Source organism: Lipotes vexillifer, unplaced genomic scaffold, assembly GCF_000442215.2.
Source record: "Lipotes vexillifer unplaced genomic scaffold, Lipotes_vexillifer_v1.1 scaffold61, whole genome shotgun sequence".
NCBI classification, from domain to species: Eukaryota; Metazoa; Chordata; class Mammalia; order Artiodactyla; family Lipotidae; genus Lipotes; species Lipotes vexillifer.
The window spans coordinates 2,384,768-2,401,099 of NW_006787051.1; the positions used below are offsets into that span (position 1 = coordinate 2,384,768).

The 16,332-nt window shown below is 47.6% G+C and overlaps 1 protein-coding gene across 4 annotated transcripts in view; it reads right to left on the reverse strand.

The window, feature by feature from the left end:
• The window catches only part of DENND2B (DENN domain containing 2B), a 133,820-nt gene that overhangs the window by 100,930 nt on the left and 16,558 nt on the right, over positions 1–16,332 (reverse strand). For 2 of the 4 annotated variants that reach the window (XM_007459844.1, XM_007459846.1), the window contains one exon: positions 12,378–12,466. The gene's annotated coding sequence lies outside the window, so the exon portion shown is untranslated. Of the gene's footprint in view, positions 1–11,638; positions 12,072–12,377; positions 12,467–16,332 lie in introns of those variants that run through there. The other 2 variants (XM_007459847.1, XM_007459845.1) reach the window with 2 other exon arrangements.

The following is a 16,332-nucleotide window of genomic DNA, read 5'->3' on the forward strand; positions in this document are numbered from 1 at the left end:
GAGCCTGTGCTCCGCGACGGGAGAGGCCACAACAGTGAGAGGCCCGCCTAACGCAAAGAAAAAAAAAAATTCCCAAAACCACATTCCATCTTCTTACTACAAAATAGGGGAGGATCATAATAGGACATCTAATGAGCTACTTGTGGAGTACTGATCAGAAAGATCACTCTTCCTACCCAGGTAAAGAGAGGTGATTCAGGCTGTTTCCAAGTCTTGTCACACACCCCACCCTCTCCAGGTTTTGATATGCACTGGTGGTCTCAATATTTAACCTGGTACTCCTTTCAGAAAAAGATGGAAAAAAAAACAAAAACAAAACCTCACTCAACCCCACAAACATCCAAAATCTATCCTAGCTTCCAATGGACAGAAAGGAGAACACGACAGTAAACAACACTTAACAATTCAGGAAAAAAATGCTCATTAACTATTTTGGATAACTAAGAGGAGGTGGCATCAATCAGAGTGGGGATATAGAAAGAGCACATCCTTTGGAATCATACAGACTTAGATTTGGATTTTAAGCAAGTTAGCCAGTCTGAGAGTTCCTCAGCTGTAGATAGCAGAATATCAACAAATTCATTCATGGATTGTTGTGAGAATTTGCTAAAATGATGCAAGTGAAAACGCCTAGTAAAACACAATGTCTAGAATAGAGTAAGCATTCATTCTACTAATGATATACCACAAATCTAAAATCTAAAGAAATCTTTAAAACACATATTGATCCCAAGAATTATGCAGAATTGAATTATATTTATTCAACTTCCTTTAGCTAATCATTTATGTGTCTATCCCCACTCCAGCTCCCTTCTATTTCCCCATATTTTGACACCTTATCCCTAGTTGTGCCACACCTAGAATATAGACCCCTCATACTGGTTTTCCAAACTCCTTACCATGGCCAAAAGGCTCTACCTGAACTAGCCTCTACCATCTTATACCCCCCTACATCCACCTGCCCCCTATATTCTAACAATGACGACTTTCTGTTCTCTCAACATGCCAAGCTCTTTCCTACCTCAGGGGCTTTGCCTTGCTGCTCCCTCTTCCAGGAATGTACTTTCCCCAAATCTTCACATTCACAGCTTCTTTTCATCCTTGAATTTGCAGCTCAAATGTCATCTTCTCAGAGAGGTCTTCTCTAACTTCTCTTTTGAAAATAGCTATCAAGTTCCTGTTTCTCGGGCTTCCCTGGTGCCACAGTGGTTAAGAATCCACCTACCAACACAGGGGACACAGGTTCGAACCCTGGTCCAGGAAGATCCCACATGCTGCAGAGCAACTAAGCCCGTGCACCACAACTATTGAGCCTGCACTCTATAGAGCCTGCGAGTCACAACTACTGAACCTGCATGCCACAGCTACTGGAGCATGTGCTCCGCAACAAGAGAAGCCACTGCAAGGAGAAGCCAGCACACCACAACGAAGAGCAGCCCCCACTCGCCGCAACTAGAGAAAGCCTGTGTGCAGCAACAAACACCCAACGCAGCCAAAAATAAATACACAAAATAAATAAATAAATAAATATTTTTTTTTAAAGTTCCTGTTTCTCTCTCTTTTATATCACCATTATTTCCTTCATGGCTCATATCACCATCTTTATCTCATTTATTGATTTGTGTGCTTTTTTACTTACTGCCCCCGCCATGACACAAGGACTTTGCTGTGTTAGTTACCTCTACATCCCCAGCATAGAGAACTGTGCCTAGAACAGGATGGATACTCAATAAAGATGTACTGAATGAATGAATAAATAAAAAGTTTCTAAACAAGAGAGGCAGAGTTGGACACCCTCCCTGCCCCCCAGTGGGATCTCAAGGAAAGAATGTAAATTAAGAGAAAGGGCTGGGGAGAAATAAACCCTTAGGGAACACAAATGGATAAATCATCCCAACTCCCCCACTGACAATAACTGCTATCGGGGCCAGGACGATGTCGTAAGTGTTACAATCTCCACAGCTTTCTTTTTCTCCCCACTAACTTTTCTTATTGTGGTAAAATACACATTAACTCCATAGTTTTCTCCTTTAGTTTCTTCAGTTTCCCAGGGCTCAACTTCTTCCAGCAAAGCTATGGAGACATGGGACCTTGGGTATTTTTCAGATGAAAAGGAGTCTGGATAGCACTGCTTTTGAAACTCACCTGGGTTTACCAAACAGATGTGGGTTTTGAGATTTAAAAAAAAAAAAAAAAAAAAGAAGCTTTTCTACCTCCATTTAATGAGATTTAAATACAACAAAATTTTCCAGTTGTTCCTCATTGTTTTCTTTTTAATTTGACCCCTGCCACTTCCCTTTGGGCACTTACGCAGCGTTAAGAAAACCCACCGCCCTTCTTACCACCAGTATCCTCACAGCTGGCTCTCCCAGCACAGTTGAGCAGTAACCCAATCCTGAGCAGCAGTGATGACTCACAACCCAGAGAGACCGGGTCCCACAGAGGACAGTGCTGCCCACTCCATTACAAAAACAGCAATTTATCTGGCATTTCCACTTATGTTGGAACCCAAAGGGGTGAGTAAATCTGGGGGTTAGAGGGGGGCAAAGAAAATAAACTTCAGTGCTCTCTTTCCTTTCTAGATTCCAAAGCCTCAGTTCTCTGAGTTAGTGAAGTCACAGACTGCAAACCAAGGCCACTGACATTGCCAAGTTCAACTCAGCTACCCCAGGTATTTTCCTTTCGCATTCAAATACCACACTTCTTTATAGGTGCCAGGGTCAGTCAGGTTCTTTAATTTCCTTTCCCTATTTGCATCCATTTGCCAAGTGACAAAGTATAGGTACACATGGGTCTGACCTTCTTATTCTTAGATCCCTACAAATGAGTACAAGGCCCCACCTGTGGTTTCCACACACTGTGGTCTTCACTTCTTTTCTTTTTTGGCGGGGGGTGGGGGGGCGCTGTATTGGGTCTTCAGTGTGGCGCGCGGGCTTCTCATTGCGGTGGCTTCTCTCGTTGTGGAGCACGGGCTCTAGGCGTGAGGGCCTCAGTAGTTGTGGCGCACGGGCTCAGTTGCTCCGCGGCATGTGGGATCTTCCCGGCCCAGGGCTTGAACTCGTGTCCCCTGCATTGGCAGGCAGATTCTTAACCACTGCGCCACCAGGGAAGCCCTTCACTTCTTTCAATCACTCCTTCAGAACACACGATAGGTCAAAAATTGCTAATAAACTAAATGAGGTAGGGGAGTCTGACATAACTCTGTGCCAAGAAAACTTATCTCCAGTAAGGAGTGTAAGGCATAGCGTTGGTAGCTGGAAGTACCATCAAGGCTGAGCGTCTCCTGACTGTACAGGGAGCTACTGTAGAGACTGAGCTCCTGCCTCTGGGAGCCTACAGAAGCAAGACTGCGGAAGAAATACAATGTTTGACCCTAATCCAAAGAGTTCGGTCTTCTAAAGCAAAAGGAACCTTAAATTATAAACAGGCTCATTCCAAGGGAAAATCTGTGAAGCACCTACTCCCAGGAACTCCCCATTCTGCCCTAGGCCAGCCTGGGGTCAGCAGGCCCATAAATTGGCACTGTTGATATGACCTTCCCAGACTCTAGCTCAACAAGAGATAACAACAAAGCTGAGAGCTTTGGTAGCACTCAAAGGAGATTTAAGGGACTTAAAACATGCTGCTAAATATGGCAGCAAAAGTTCCTGTTTCTTGCAGTTGAACAAGGAAACCTCTTTATAATTACACTTGTAGATAAGATGCACCAAGCGGTACTACTCCTTCTTGTGAGGAACAGGTTAGAACCTCCCCGTCCCAATCCACCGCTCCTCCTCCGGAGACCGGGGGCAAGTCTCACCTGGTGCTGTGGAGGCAACGTGTCTCCTGGAAGATAAAGTGCCAGGAGCTTCTTATACAGCTCACTGTCTTAGCCACAACCATTTGCCTGGGGATAGTCACCACTCTTCGTTCCCTATCTCTCTCTGCCCCTGAATTTACACTCTCCCTCAGCCCACTTCCCTTCTTGCTCTTTTGCCCAGGGCTCTGCCACAGAAGATGCATTACTCATCAGAGAGGGTCCTTTCAACCTAGTTGCTCCTTTGTTCCGCCAGATTCCCCCTCTGGTTTACATAATTCTTTACAAAAGCAAGGTACAAGAGCTATGACCTCTGTACTGACAGGGGACACTTACTACTGCCCTGCCCATACTAGATATCTGTCCAAGACATGGAGGAAGGGGATAGCGCCTCACATTTCTCAGCAGAACAAACCGGACAGACAGACTAGCCACTCAGAATCAAAGTCTGCTTGGCTTACAAGGGAATAATAAATATAATTTTAATGGCTCACATTGCATAAAGTGCTAGATACGAGGTGCTGTTCTCAGCACTTGACATTTAGGCCTCACCAGGACCCTATGAAATAGTACTGTTACCACCTCCATTCTATAGAAGAGGGACTGGGGCATGGGAGGCTGAGTACCTTACGCAAGGCGACAGAGCTGGGATGTGGCAGAGCCAGAATGTGAACCCCGACAGCCCGACCAGGCTCCAGACATCACTCTTTCATTGGATGGCTCTTCCCTTAACACACAGGTTTGTCTCTGAGCACAACTGGCTCACTCCAGACTCTAAAGGAGAGAGGGTCTGTCAAAAAACAGTGCCAGTTTTCTCCACTGAGAGAAGGAAACAGTGTTGGCCGCATTTATTCACAGAGCTGGTCTAAGTCTTTACAGCAGAACAAATGAGTACTCCAAACATGTGTTGACCAACATTTTTCCAGAGGCACGAAGTGAAACCACCACCTCCTTTCTTAATGGCCTGGGAGACCTTCTAACTTACCAAGGGCTAGAGCCTCTCTGCAAGTTGTTGCAACCAAGCCCTATGCAGCTGAGAACAAGTTCCCAGTCTCCAAGTTATAGGAACCAAGGCAAAATGCTTCCTAGAATCCAGCTGATGGGGTTAAAGTAAAAAGTTACCCAAATATGTTTTTAAGCATAAATTAAGTATGTTGGTCAGTCTGAGGAAATAAAATGTACCAAATATTTTACTTAGCTTCATAGGACTTTAGGGAAATCTAGTTGGAAAGATAAGATAATGCATATCAAGAGTCAAGTCAGAATGTCAACGAAAACACTCAGTCCAAACCTCCCACTTCCTGGAAGAGGAAACTGAAGCCTAGAGAAGCCAAGTTACTTCCCCAAGGTCACCCAGCAAGTCGTAGCTAGAGCCAGGACTAAAGCTCAGATCTGCTTACTACCTGGCCAGGGCTCTTTCTACTCCTGTATGCGGGCAGAGAAGTTCTTAGGAGGGAGAGATCTCTAACAGCAGAAGCAGCTAGCATTTTTTTTTTTTTTTTTTTTTTGTACATGGGGCTCTCACCATTGTGGCCTCTCCCGTCGCGGAGCACAGACTCCAGACGCGCAGGCTCAGCAGCCATGGCTCACGGGCCCAGCTGCTCCGCGGCATGTGGGATCTTCCCGGACCGGGACATGAACCTGTGTCCCCTGCATCGGCAGGCGGACTCTCAACCACTGTGCCACCAGGGAAGCCCCAGCAGCTAGCATTTTTTGAGAGCATATGTGTGCCAGAAACTAAGCTAAGTGCTTTATGTAAATTATCTCATTTAACCCCTGCAACAGATCTTTAAGATGGGTAATATTACTCCCAATTTACAGATAAAGACACTAAGGCTTACAAAGGTTAACTCCAGAGGTCCACAGATAGTAAGAGGAAGCGCCAGACTATGAACCTCCAGAGCTGGCTGCAAAGCCTATGTTCTAAGCTGGGTCTTGAAGGATACAGGACAGAATTCATGGAAGCAGAGGTGAGGAGTGCTAGGGTAGCCAGTGTCCAGAGCACTGAGAGCAGCTTGGGAAGGGCCTCCAGTGCTGCGTTAAGGAGGACCTCAAGGTCCTACCTGGGCCAGCCTGTAGGAAAGGGGCAAGCAAGAAGCAGTTCTAGACTCCCATGACTGTGAAGGGTAAGCATCCTACAAGAGGGTAAAGCTGAGCCTATGAAGCTGGGTTGAGAAGGACCACGTCAGAAACTCTGCTGGGGTCTTGACAGAGAGATGAATAAAGTACAAAGTATACACTCCTTCTAAAAGAAGAATATGATTTGACTTCCCTAGCATAGTAACCCCAACCTGATTAAGAGATGCCAGCCTTACTCTCTTCAAAGAGCTGCTCTAAGCTGATAATAATAATGGAAAGCACTGAACATTTACTGTGTGCCAGACACTGGGCTGAGAGCTTTACGTGTATCATTTCATTCAATCCTCACCACAACTGTAACAAGCTAAGAGTTATTATTATACCCATTTTACAGATGCCTCACAGAAAACTGAGACTCAGAGAGATTAGATAAATTACCCAAGGTCACACAGCTAGTAAAGAGTAATGTCAGATTCTAAACCTATGTTTATATGACCCCTGAGTTCCAGCCCTTAATCACTTCACTACACTGCATGTAAGATACTCTCATTATGTGCAAATAGTTCCATCAGAGGTGCTCTAAGGCAGCACCATACACTCACTGAATATCTAATAGTCACTGAGAGTTGAACAAACACATTACAGGTTGACTCACTTAAAAGCAATCTATAAAACTCAGTTGTCAGAACTCCATAAGGGAGCCTGTGTTCCAAGACATGAATGAACATACCGAAATCAGTTCCTCAAACAAAGCTGAAGAGTTCTAGAAACTAGCTGACTTTATAGTTTTCTTTCCAATTTTCCCATTTCCCTTTCCCCGTTCCCCACCCCCTGCACACACACACCATGGTCTGACACTGTCAGAGAAGCCTCGAACACCCTCCTCCTATTTCCAGTCCTTTAGTGGGCTCTCTCCCATTACTCAAGCAGTGCTTCAAATCAGAGTCTAAGAGTTGGACCCTCTTCCTTTTTCCCAGTCTAAAGCATGAGATAGCCATTAACCCTACCATCAAAACCTAAAACTTCAGTAGGTCTGTGTTTCTTCTCAGTCACACGGACGGAGGCTCACACTGGGGAGGAAATAACTATACAGCAAGTAATACAATATATATATGGGATAAATCCCACACTCGATACTTCTTTAGATCCTCCCCAGCTCTTGGCCCAGACCCTCTGTATTCACTGACTAAATGGGTAAACAGACCAAGAGAACATATGGGCACCAGAGATGTCTCTGAGCCCAAAGAGCAAGTGAACAGGGGTGTTGACCGCAGTGCCAGCCGCCCCCACCCACTCCTGCCCTCCCAGTGCTTGTTAGGACCTACACAATACTGTCTCTTTGAGCCCCTGGGGGCGGGCCGGCATTCTGCTGTATCACCAAGGCCTCCTAGGTCAGCCCAGGTACACCCTCTATCACCCTTCCTGTCCCTGAGAACTACCCTCTCCTCAATCCCCCTCCCAGGGCCTCTCTCCTGTTCCTTCTAGTAATCTTCCTACTGCTTCAGATCTTGTCTCCCATAACCCTATGTTTATCTCCTTTTTCCCAGGTTCAAATAGTCCTTCATCCACTGTGACGCTTCCCATTAGCCAATCTCCAGCTCACATACAAATCCCTTCAGTGACAAGTCACACAGAAAAAGAGTCTGGATCTTTGAGAAACAGGTGGTTTCATGACAAACTCTTAGGAACAGGTCAGCTTTGGTTAAGAAGGCTTCATACCCTGATTGCATATAATTCACCCTTTATAGAGACAGTGCAATCTAAGATTCAGGCAGTTTTCAGAGAAGAGTATTGTGATCATTTCAACAGCCCCTCAACAGCAGTATACCTGAGCCAAAAAAAATGAGAAGGGATCTTTGGAGAAATCCTTCAACAAGGTAGTCTAGACTCATTCAGCATCTTCCTCTCCCCTCAACACACACATACACACATGCAGGCCAGTTTTCTAGGGCCCATGGCTAGAAACAGAGACCCTGGATTTTTTCTATCAGACGATATCACGTGGCGTGTTCCCCTCAGATGGATACACCCAGCATTTCACCCCACCCACCTATTGGGACAGGTGCACAGAGCAGCTTCTCCCCAGCATAAAAGAGATGCACAGTCTCCCTCCCTACCCCCAGAAGAAGCCACTCACTCGTGCAAGTTTTCCCACAGAAAGAGAACTCTCTGCAGACCATGCCAGGTGGTCATTTTTTTTTTCTTTCATGCCCTCCTGGCCCCTTTTCCACTTTCGCATGGTTCCTGCGAGGCCCCCTCCCCACAGCCTGCTCTCCCAAGCTAAGGTGGAGGGACAGAAGGCAGACAAGCCAAAGCCATGCAGGGCTGCTGCCTGGCCTCCCCCAGGCTCCACACACGTTCCCTTTGCTTGGCTGCCTCAGCAAACTCTCTTGGGCCCAACATGAGAAATCAGGAGTCTCCAGGGCAGTGACAGGTAACAGCTAAGAGAAGCAACAGGATGACATGCTCTCAGCCTCTCAGTCCTGCCAGCCTGCAGGGAGGTGCTTTGGACAGCCCAGGACTCAGCTCCTCTACCTCTCTCAGGTTCCTATCTGCCGGAAGTAGTTCTTAGAATCAGGTGAGGTGGGGACAGGGCGCAGCCTCTCTTAGTCCCGGGCCAGCAGTGTGGCTGTGAGATATGGAGTTGTGGTGCCCATCCAAATGGTACACCCAAGCCCTGCATTCCAGGGACAGGGGCAGAGCCAGCAGAACTGAGGACGGCCTCGGCCTGTCCTCCAAAGTATTTCAGAATTGCAACTTCCCTGGGTAACTGATTATTCTAATTTTACAGAGAGAAGGAGCCCAGGGGGAGTAAGTGCAGGAAGAGGAGTGAAGGAAGGGGGAGAGAGGGAGTAAGAACAGGAATGTTACTTTTTCATCCTTAAGGAACATGGAGGGATCCGATTTGTGACTCAGCTCTGGGAAACTGGACTGACAAGGAGTGGGGAACAGCTGCAGCCCCAAGCTAAGCTGTGGACAGCTTCCCCTCAGGCTGGAGAGGCTGCTGTGACAAGATTCACCTGGAAAAAAGGCTCCGTTATTTAAAAAAAAAAAAAAAAATCTGTTCAGGGGCTTCTTCCAAGGCACTACTCCAGGGCCTGGCTGGCAAGTGTGCCCTTGCCCTACAACAAAAGCTGCGGCTGCATGTGGGGTGCCGGCCCCTCCCCATGTTCCCACCTAGTATGCCAGGAGCCTCCCGGAGTCTCTGAGGACAGAGCTGGGTCGCCCTTGTCCAGAGGCTCCACTCCCCTGCTATTCTGTTCCTTGCACAGTCCCACGGCATATCGAGTATCTCTGCCCGTGGAATTCCCACTTCCTTGTTTCTTTCTTATTTCCCTCTAAGCTGTAGCCACAGGTTCCTAAAAGAGCTGCCCAGCCCCCAAGGACCTTTCAGAGCAATAACACTTCCTGCCAGTTAGAACCCTGCCTTTCAAACCCAAAACGGGGGAGAAAGGCCTCCCTGCTCACTCGAAACAGTTTCCCCAGCAGAACCTAACAGGATGAGGGAACCAGCCCTGGCAACCAGTAGCCTCTCTTCCAGCTTCTAAAATCTATGACTCCGTAAGCGCCAGGCAGCTGTGGGAAAAGCAAAGGGTCTCTTGGAATCCCTCTCATCCATACTGAAACATGTGAGTCCGGTGACCCAAGGAAAGCTTCATCTCTGAAGGATCATTTATGGCTCAAAGTCTACAGTGAACATCACTAAACTTCCCAACCCAAAGAAAAGCACTATTTGTTTCTTTTCACATCTTGAAGAAGTTTTCAAAGGATTTTCTCATCTTTACTTATAAAATGCAAAAGAGAAGCAGGGACTTTATAAATGGGAAAACCAGAACAAAGTGACTTTCCAGAAGAGGGAGAGACCATCCCTCAAGTGTCAATTCATAACATCTTACATTATATAGGACTCGACTTGTTTAAAACTACTTTCATGGAAATTATTTCATTTGCTCCCCCCCAACAGTCCTATGAAGGAGCTATGATCATTATCCCCATCTCACAGCCAATAAATCTGAAGGTCGTAGAGGTTGAGGGTCTTGCCCATGGCTACCTTTATGTACGGTAAGTAGCAGAACCTGGCCACGGTTCACGTCTCCTAAACCCAAATCCATTATTCATTCTGCTACACCAAAAGAAAGATCATCTGCTAGCCCTCTTCACATGTGCGGGAACCATAAAATTGGAGGAGCTGCCCAAACACATCCACACGAGTAGATGATAACTGAGATCCTGGATTTGCGTTGTCCACCGAAGGGGGCACTGACTCAGAGAGGCCTCCTCCTCACATCCCCCAACCTGAGTCCCAGCCAACAGCGCCATGCCACATCCCCCCAACCAAGGAGAGGAGCCCTGGAGTGCAGTGAAAGGAGGCATCACTTTAGAAGTGGCCCGTCTGAGGTCCAGGGCCATGGAGTTCGCCCTTATGGAGCCTCGGGCCACAACAGTGATGCAGCACACATGTCCACATTCAGGGAGCCCGCTTGGGGACATGGCCAGTGCTTTCATTGGCAAGCTGACCCGAAGTTAATCAGAGGGCCCCCCTCATTGTTTGCCAGAGTACAAAAGACATTCTGTTCAGAAAGTTCAAGAAGAAAAACCAAAGAGCCAGGATGGCAGCTGTTCCCTCATCCCACAGAGAAACCAAAGGCACCCACCAAGTTTCCTGAGGCCCAGCAGTAAGTTTAAGATATAACATGGCTGAAGCGGAAGCACATCCGGATGGGTCTCCACTGCAGGGAGTGTCCACGGCGTTAACCCTCCTGATAAGATCACTGACAACCTTAGCTACCTCATCACCTATGAAAGTGCCTTTCTGGAACAGTCTCCTCTCCTAGGCCACAATGAGTTCACCGCACACTAGTCCTCTGGGTCAGAACAAGTTTTACCGAAACATAGGACAAACAGTGTAGAAGGGGCGTGCGGCATGGGCACTGCATTATATGCCCTGAGATTTGGTTAAAATATTAACCAAGGAATCCATTCAGCACAACCACAGCACTTCACGTCTCCTCAGGTAACCTAGCTCTTAGCAGCAGCTCACTCTGAGATATCTGGATAAGAAAAACCCCCTTGCAGGTCCCCCAGCCCCCAGACACCACCTGCCTCCACCCCATGTATTTTCTAAGGAAAGCCTGTGATGGACTTTATTAATGAAGGAGGACAGCTTGCTTCTTACCAAGCTACCTGGGGGCCAGAGAGAGAGACCGACCCCGGTTCACATATCCCTAGGACAGTCCCTCTGTCCTAATAACTACTCCGGAGAGACCTGGAGCTCACCACAGGCTCCCAGCTGAGTTAATTAGCTTTTTTTTTTTTTTCATTAGGTCAGACATAGCAGCACCAAGAGACAAAACAGACAGTGTTCACTAGAACAAACCAAGCCACTCAAAAGACACTGGAGTTTCCATGTAAGAACTATAAACACAATGCTGGAGTGATGATAACTCATTTTTTCTACATAAAAGACCCTTCCTGTAAAATATCCTGAGCCTTTGTGCTAAATAAAAGTAAGATGATGATTCCTATAGTGAAGTCTAAACACCTCAGGTTCAGTAAGAGTGAGATCAGCTAGATCTGCAAAGTCAAGAAAATTGGCTGTTTCCCTCCTCCTTAAGCTAATAGAATCCAACTGTTGGAGCATGACATCATTCCTGAGCCCCAAACCCCGAGCACAGAGTACAGACACTTGCCTGCCTCCCAGAAAACAGCCCAAGACTGGCCAGGAAAGGAGGAAAAACAATCCAAGCCCGGAGCTGACCTTACCTGAAAGTCCCGGTGCTTTCCTGCCCACTCCATTCTCAGCAGTTTGGCTCACACCACAGTCTGTTAGGGAGCCCAGGGCCCCCAAATCCACTCGCTCCGGCTCGGATACCTGCTGCGAGCTTCCCACGGCTCCTTCCTCTGACCTTTCGTGGTGCTCCTTCCAGCCAAATGAGCGGAGCACTGCTGGCCGGCCAGGCCAGTCGTCATGGAGACCCTGTTCTCGCCAGCGCTCGCTCCCGATCTCTCCCTCCCTCCCTCCCTTTCTCTCTCTCCCTCCCTTTCTCTCCCCCGACCCCTCCCTCGCTGTCTCCCTCTCTCTCCCTCAGTTCTGGGAGGCTTTCACGAAACAGCACTGTCTTTTGATCAGCTCGGTCTCTGCACGCATTCCACTCCTCCTACCTCCCTCCCAGTCAGACAAGGGCTCTGGGCTGCTCCTGAGAACTCGCTTCAACAGCTCAGAGGGGAGAAGGGAGAAGACAGTGAGTGGACTTGTGCTGCTCCCCACCAGTTGTCTCATTTTTTTATAACTTGGAAGAGTCCTGGTCAGGTGGGGAGGGAGCTAGCTGGAACACTTGGAGGGGAAGCAAGCCCTTCCTCTGGGTCCTGGAGTGAGGGGAGGGTAGGAGGACCCAGATGCACTGCCTCGACTTGTTTGTGCGCTTGGGATTTTCCCCGCAGCAGCTGAGGCGGAAATGCATTCACCTCCCTGGAGCTCGCCTGGACTGGCCTCTCTTCTTACCTTGCTGCCTGCCCAGGCCGTGGTGATGGCTTTAACCAGTGCAGGGACTCATGGTACTAGTGCTGGTGCCAAAGCAGTTTCTCATCTTCCTGCAATGGAGAGGAAAGACACCAGGTCAGGTCCAGTAAGCGTCCTGGGCAAGTCAGAGTCACAGCCCAAGCAACAAATGTGATACAAATACAGCCTAAAGCCCAGGCTTTCTGTGAGCTGTCGTCATGGCCAGAAATAATATCAGTGCTGTTAAAGAGCTAGCACAGTGCCTGGGACACAGCAGGCCCTCTAAGTGTAATCCCCTGATGCATATTTCTGCTTTGTAATATATTTTTTTTAATATTTATTTATTTGGCTGTGCCGGGCCTTAGTTGTGGCATGTGGGCTCTAGTTCCCTGACCAGGGATCAAACCCGGGCCCCCTAAATTGGGAGCACGGAGTCTTATCCACTGGACCACCAGGGAAGTCCTCTGCCTTGTAATATTCTTTTACATGCACTATTTTGTTCGATCCCCAAAACCTTTTGAAGTATACTGGATAGATATCATTATCACCATTTTATAGATGGGAAAACTAAGGCTCAGAGGGATCGAATATCTAGTCCACAGTTACAAAGCCAGTTTGGCAGTCGAAGAACTAACAGTAGAGACCAGTCCGCTGCCCCCTAGTCTGGTACTTTCCTCCAAGGTACACTGCCATCTGATCTTACAAACTAACAGCTTTTTTGACAGCCAGTTATGAGATACAAGGCTGGGTTCCCTGGGGAAGATAGAGACTCCTTCTAAGTCGTGATCAGATAGGCCCTACTATCATCTTTTAGCCTGAAGGCTCTACGATAGCCTCTATGAGATGTGAAACATACAGGTGCACAGATTAGAGGAAAAAATTCCTGCCCTATAGCTATAAATTACCTTACACTTCTCCAAAGTACTCTTACAAATCTTGGCTCATCTGTTCAACCCAAGAGCCCCACAGTTAGGATTGGTATTATCATACTAATTTAACAGATTTTTTAAAAAATCTAAAAGAGAGGTCAAATAACTTGGCCCAGGTCACAGAACCAGAAGATAACAGATCTAGAAATAGTACCCAAGCCTTTCAACTCTCTTCCGTATATTAAGCAGAGTAGCTCCAAGAGCACCAGACAGAGCAGGGGTCAGAAGATCAGGCAGTGCCAGGCTCCGCAAGAGCCATGTGCCTCTGGGCAAATCTCCTAGCCTCCCAGTTTCCACCTATAAAACCTGTCCCCTGGGCAAGTGACAGGGCTGGGATGAGCATGAAAAGATGTGTGTGAAAGCATTCTCCTTCAATCAGGCACTGAGCTAAGAACTCCATCTCAGCTGCTCTTCACCACAAACAAACAAAAACCTGGGGCAGTTGGTATATGCCCCCAAGAAGAGGCTCAAGGAAGACATTTTTCAATGTTGCTTCCTAAAACCGTGCTAGAGAGATCCTGATGGAATCTTTAAGGCTGAAATCCCTTGCAGAATTTCTGTGTTTTTCACTAATGTCCAATATACCACAAATTTCTTAAAACAAGATTTTAATTCAGTGGAGTTTAAAAGGTAAATATATGTCAGGAGGTGAGGTAGGAGGTGTGTCACAAAATACAACAGGAAATAAGAGAATGGCACAAACCCTAGGTGGGGGGGGGGCACTGTTGCTTCAATGAAGCAATCAGAGCTTCAAAGAGGGCATACTCAACCACCTACTAGAAATACCCAACCCAATACCCCGACCCAAGTACCAACTCAGGAATTCCTCATAGGCCCTAGTGTCCCCCACCCCCATCTGCAAAGGAAGACAAGATGAAACGGCAAAGGGCAACACCATCAAATCACCGAACTTCTCCCCCATCCCATTCCCAACAGGCAGCCCTCTTCTCTCCTGATGCCCAAAATGCACATTCCACTTGCCCAGTCTCCATGATGAGAAAGCAGAGGTGATGCCCATTCATTTCTACAATAAGACAATAGTCACAGTTATAATATTAATACCAACTAATGTTTATTGAGCACCTACCACATGTCAGGCATTCTTCTAAGCAGCATGAAGGGACAAGGTTGAGTACTAAAGCTGATACAAGTCAGTCTCTAAAGTAATGCGAACTTCAAAAAGCCCTCCAGGCCAGACACAGAATGCAGGCCATGCTCCCCCTAGTGGCACACCGGGGTTACAGCGGTTCCTTAGGGCCCTCCCTTGGGGGGACCTGGTAGGGACATAGTAAGGGCCGCGTTAGTGGGAGAACTGAAATCGCTGCTTGGGTGCTGCTATTGTGTATAAGCTCCTTGAACCGGGCAGAGCGAAAGGGCAGTTGAATCCTTCTGCTGCCTCTGCAAGGCGGGATTCAGATCAATCCTACCTGACCTTTCCGGAAGGATAGGGCTTTTACAGCCGTATGTGGTCTGGTATCTGCTGGGAGGCCCACATGCAGACTTCAGCCAGAAACCCAGGAGATATCCTTGCACATCCGTACCTCGCACTCCCTGCAGCCAATCCACTTACCGACTCCAAATAATTCTACTTCCAAGATTTCTCTCTTATCCGTCCGTTTTCTGCACCTCCATTGCCACCCCAGTCTTTCCCCTTAACCACTGTGCAAACCTCCTAATCGCCCCAGCTTTCACTCTTGCCCCCACACCTCCGTTCTCCACAGAGCTGTCTGAATCACCCTTTTACACCAAATCATGTCATTTCCTGCTTAGCACACTTCAATGGCTTCCCACTGCATTTAGGATAAAATCTGAATTCTTACCAGGACCTGTAAGGCCCAGCATGATCCTTCTCCAGCCTCCCCTCCTCTCAGCACATTTCCTGCCCTCCCGCTCCGGCTGCCAGCTACACAGGCCTCCTTTTAGTTCCCCAAAGTGTCAGATCTTCTCCAGGCTGCTCCCCTTTGCCTGGGACACTCCCCCACACCCTAGTCTTCACCCAGCTGAATCGTACTCACCTGGCCTCAACTTGCCTCTCACCTCCTCAGAGAAGTCTTTCACGATCCTCCAGTCTAAATGAGGACTCATCCTCCATGGCACTTACCATATCCTGCAATTGCTCATTTGTGCGATTACTTGCTTCCCCCCTGAGTTCCTTAGGAGCAGGAACCTTGAAAGTTTTGCTAACCACCATATTCTCTGCATTTAGTATAGGGCCCAGCTCACAGCTGGCACACAATAAAAACCTGCTGAATGAAGGCATAAAACCCCCTTTCTTCCTGTCCAACAGGAAGAAGAAACTTAGAACAGCCATTTCACGTCACTCATTGTATCTTTTCATAGACTTACAAACTATAATTACATGTCTTTTCCTCATGTGCCTTGCCTGTGGGCTCAACCAAAAATTCCTGTAAAGTCTCCCTGTGGTTTGTTTCCCAGAACTTTCCTCGTAAGGTCACTCTTCCGGGGACGTGCTCCACGGTTTTACAGCCTTTCCCAGTCCCAGAGTGCCCACTCACAGGCACTCCAGCACCAGTGTCACTGCCAAACCAAGTGGGATGCAGGAATGGCTCAACGCCCACAGATGAGAAGGCTCTCCCGGGTCAGCTCCATTCAAGGACAAAAATGTTTTCTCTCACCTCCACTGTGCAGGTCACTGTGCTTACAGAAAATACACTTTTACTTTAAAAAGTCATCTTATGTTTTATAATTTGGAGATGGGTGTGAATATTGTTTGAAAAAATGTTTTTCCATTACTAAAAAGAAACTGAAAACTACTGTCTGGGGGAAAAATAATGAAGGCCTAAACAATAGCAACAGCAGTGCGCCTAAGCCCAAACCCCTCCCGTGACAGACATGGCCACCAAAATCTGAAATCCCTTCTGGCTTCCTCTCCTGCCACACTCCCCCACGACCACCACTCCATTACAGGCACAACCATCACCCACCAGCTGGTGCTCTGAAAACTGCATTTCTCCTCTCCCTCCCCAGCTGCTCACACTGTTACCTTTTTCTGAGTGCCTCTCCTTCCC